This window comes from Leopardus geoffroyi, chromosome D2 (assembly GCF_018350155.1).
Source record: "Leopardus geoffroyi isolate Oge1 chromosome D2, O.geoffroyi_Oge1_pat1.0, whole genome shotgun sequence".
NCBI classification, from domain to species: Eukaryota; Metazoa; Chordata; class Mammalia; order Carnivora; family Felidae; genus Leopardus; species Leopardus geoffroyi.
The window spans coordinates 16,389,932-16,394,004 of NC_059334.1; the positions used below are offsets into that span (position 1 = coordinate 16,389,932).

General features: G+C 51.2%; 1 long non-coding RNA gene across 1 annotated transcript; it reads left to right on the forward strand.

Moving 5' to 3' along the window:
* The first annotated feature begins 200 nt into the window (after positions 1 to 200).
* On the forward strand, positions 201 to 1,657 carry LOC123577482. The gene is made up of 2 exons (XR_006701867.1): positions 201 to 1,189; positions 1,445 to 1,657. It is a non-coding gene; the product is annotated as an uncharacterized LOC123577482 (long non-coding RNA).
* The last annotated feature ends 2,416 nt before the right edge of the window (positions 1,658 to 4,073 follow it).

Consider the following 4,073-nt stretch of genomic DNA (forward strand, 5'->3'; position numbering starts at 1 on the left):
AAGAGACCGCGTCTGAGCGGGGGAGGGGCAGCGAGAGAGGGAGACACAGAATCCAAAGCAGCTCCAGGCTCTGAGATGTCAGCACAGAGCCCGACGAGGGGCTCGAACCCACAGACCAGGAGATCATGACCTGAGCCGAAGCGGGACGCCCAACCCACTGAGCCACCCAGGCGCCCCGGCTTCCACCTTTTTTTGTTGTAAATAGTATTGCTGTGAACATGGATGTGGGGATATGCGTTCAGGTCCCTGCTTTCCATCCTTTGTGCATACAGCCAGAAGAGGCATTGCCGGGTCAGACAGTAATGCTTTTGTAACTTTTTGAGGAATTGACATACTGTTCTCCATAGTGGCTGTTCCAAACCCTAGGACTCCGAGGAAGCCAGTCTGGCGACAGTTTTCTTAGTGCTTCTCCTTTCTGCCTTGGCCTCCCAACACTCCTCGTCTTAGCCCCCTCCCCCGCGCCCCTGCTTTCCTCCACCCTGTGGAGAGGGCCACACAGGAGAAGCAAAATGGTCTTACAGCCGTGGTGCCACATTGAAGGCAAGACACTTTTGTGATTACTGTCTTCCTGCAGGAGGGGGCTAAGACCCTGTGGTTCTTTCTGTGAGTTGTAGGAAAACGGTCGTGGCGTTGGCGTCCTAGCCCTGACTCCACAGACTACTAAGAGCATCCCTGAGAAAAGTCAGTAGCTCAGTTTCCCTCTCCATAAAATGCCATTTCTTTCTGGCTCTCCGAACTGGGCTCCCGCTGATGACTCTAGCTCTAAGCATGCTTAGACAAGAACAAAATGCTGTACAAACTCTTCCCGTTTTGTTAAAACGCTATCCGGAGCAAGGAGTTCCATCTCACCGTTGCGCTAACGCTCTTGACCACAGATTGCATCCGGTAGGGGGCAGGCAGGTCATAACGCACCCAATGCTCCGTCCCCCTCCACCACCACCGGGGACCGGGGATCCAGGGTGCCACCAACACCCCTTCTCTCCCTTTTGCAGGAAGGTTGCCTCTGTCTGCGGCGCCTCATCAGATTTTTATGCTTCAAGGATTAAGCCTCCGAGGTGACACTTGCAATGTAGCTGAATCAGAAAAACAACAGCAACGCCACCGACAGCAGCCAACAAGGGAACTGGGAACTGAAAGGAAAATTGTCTTCTTTGTATCCAATGCCGAGCAGGTTTCTTTCATACTCCATGTATCTCTTCTCCTTTCCTCCCTTCTCAGACGAAGTGAGGTTACACGCCACCATGTGTAACTGATCCCAGTTACGTGATCACGTGAGCCTCTCTCCCCTGTCCGGGGACTGATGGATTTGCATGAGGTTGGGGGCGGGGCATCCCAAATGACCTTCGAAGTTGGACCCAGGGGATTTCCCAGGGACCGTCCCAACCCAGGCCGGGAACGGATATGGCCGGGCTAGTGATTTCTCTTACAGGCGTTTATTTTTCAGATTTACTCGGATCGATCTTCAGAATGCGCAACCGCCTGAACCGTGAGCCCCTCCAAGGCTGGGTGTAAACCCGACGACCTGCCCTAATTCATGACCTCGGATCCACACACTGCCAGAGACACACGGAGCAGTGTGGCGGCCGCCCCCGTCCCCCGGCCTTCTGCGGCATTGTTACGACTTGATGCCTTGGCAATAAATGACGTGCCCGCTCAACCCCCTCCCCAGTCAGCCTTCTTTCTGCTCCAGGAACAGAGACGAGTCGGCTGTGGATGGAAACTAATGACCTACAAACCTGGCCCTTGTGGCCACCGGCCTTTACAACTTCATTGCTGAAAACGTTTGCCGACTCTCGATTTTTCTAGGCGACGATGGCCTGATGGCTGAACCTGGACCTGTGGCACTGTTGCATTTTTGTCCCAGTTTACGCTTTTGGCCCCTGCCCCACCCCTACACCAGTTTCCCATTTGACTCGCTGATGAGATTCTCCAGTGGAGTCTTGTCTTACTCATCTTGGTGGTATGTGATCAGTTGCCCAAGAAGGATGGTTGGGAAAAGAAATGAGCGCCCCCGATCCCCACCATGATCTCCGAGCACTGTGGCTCTGGGAAGGGTCTGGAAGCAGATGTCCTCATACTAGTGAGCAGGTGCGTCAGGAGTCTGCGAAACGCCATGTGAGTCAGAACCCTCCAGCTGTAGAGTGCGGGAGAGTGGTCTCTCAGGCAGGGGTACTTTCACATGAGCCAAGGGGGACGGAGGGTCTGGCTTACACCTGTTAATGCTTTCTCCCCGCAAGTTCAGGAGCCTTTGCCAATCTCGTCAAACCCAGCCTTCAGCTTCTCGGCCTTGAAGGCTCCCAGTCTTGCAGGTGGTCTGGCTTCCGGCACAGATGAGGCCGTGCATCGAAATCCCCTTTGGTTTTCTCTACCTCCTTTCCGAGCTCAAGAAAATGAACACTAACGTCATCGCTATTTATGTTTTACAATGGTAATGCCACAGTATGTCATACACAGTGTAAAACAAACGCGTTGACCTGTGAGAATGCATTCGCTTAATTTCGATGCCAAATACGAAATGAATAATGTGATAAACACGATGTTGGATGATTAAAATGAATCCGTAATTTCTTGCAAGCGTTCGAGAAGGAAATTACAGGAAAATATTAATGCTTTTTATAATGATTACTTCGCTTGGGGTAAGCAGAAAGCCACTATTTCCTCCTGGGATATCATTTGTTCCAATTCAAAATAATAGATTTAATTGAAGGCCCTCGTGCCATTAAAAAAAAATAAACCATTCTTGGGGCGCCTGGGGGGTTCCGTCGGTTGAGCGTCTGACTCAGGGCATTTTCTGGCGGTTCGTGAGCTCGAGCCGCGCATCGGGCTCTCCGCTCTCTGCACAGAGCCTGCTTCAGATCCTCTGTCCCCCTGTCTCTTTGCCCCTCCCCTGCTTGCTTTCTCTCAAAAAATACACATAAAAAATAAAACCATTCTTCTCCCCGGTTTTAGCACATGGACAACGTTTTTAGCTTTCACGCGGATCCGTGGAATTTTAGAACTAGAAATAACCGTTGACGTCATATGGTCCGATAGCTTGCAAAGAAGCAGAAACCCCATCCATTCAAGAACTTGTCCGTGGCCCTACAGGTAATTAGTGGCGGAGTAGCGTTCTGGCGCATTTTAGGGAGAAATAATGAGAGAATAGATTTCCTTCACTGGTGTGTATGTCACAAAAGGTCTCAGCAATCATAAAAGAAAATGTTTTCTCGGGGTTAATTAATCTCTGGCCAAATGAATGTCTTTAATGTGGTGATACAGAGCGCTTCTCTCCCACGTGGCTTTCCCAAGCTCATTCTCCGCACCAGATCTCTCTCTGACACCCTCAAAGCATGTGAGGTGTGAGACTGCATATACTCTATAGGAAGATTCGTCAGGGAAGGACACAGCAGGTGCCCATGACAGTGTCTCCCACCCTCCTCCACATTATGTGCCATAGAAACCACTTTCCGCAGGGGCGCCTGGGTGGCTCAGTCAGTTAACCGCCTGCCTCTTGGTTTCCGCTCAGGTCACGATCTCACAGTTTGCGAGTTCGAGCCCTGCGTCAGGCTCGGCGCTGACCGCGTGGGTCCACTTGGGATTCTGTCTCCCTCTTTCTCTGCCCCGCCCCTGCTTGCTCTCTCTCTCTCTCTCTCTCTCTCTCAAAAATAAACATTTTAAAAAAAGCTGACGAGGCTGCTCCTGGCTGGGGGCGGCTAATTCTGGAGGTCAGGGTGCCCCAAAGTCCAAGGACTCAGCCCCAAGGACTCAGCCCCAAGGACTCAGAGGATCGACACTTCACAACACCCTACCTGTTCCTGGCTATGCCATAGCTTGGTACAGGTAAGAAATGTGCCTGGACCACTGATGCCCAGTTCTGTGGGGTCATTCCCAAGACCCGCTCCTTGCAGTATATATGTGGTAGGAACGTATTTCCTGCTCCCTCTGTGTTCACATTTAGTGATCAGAAACTGAATTAAGGCTTAGGCATAATCTTTACTTAACCAGAGCCGAGCTGCTGAATACCCTGTGAGGTCACGTACAGAAAATTATTCTGGGGCTGAGTAGATTTAAATATTTCATTATTCACAGTGACC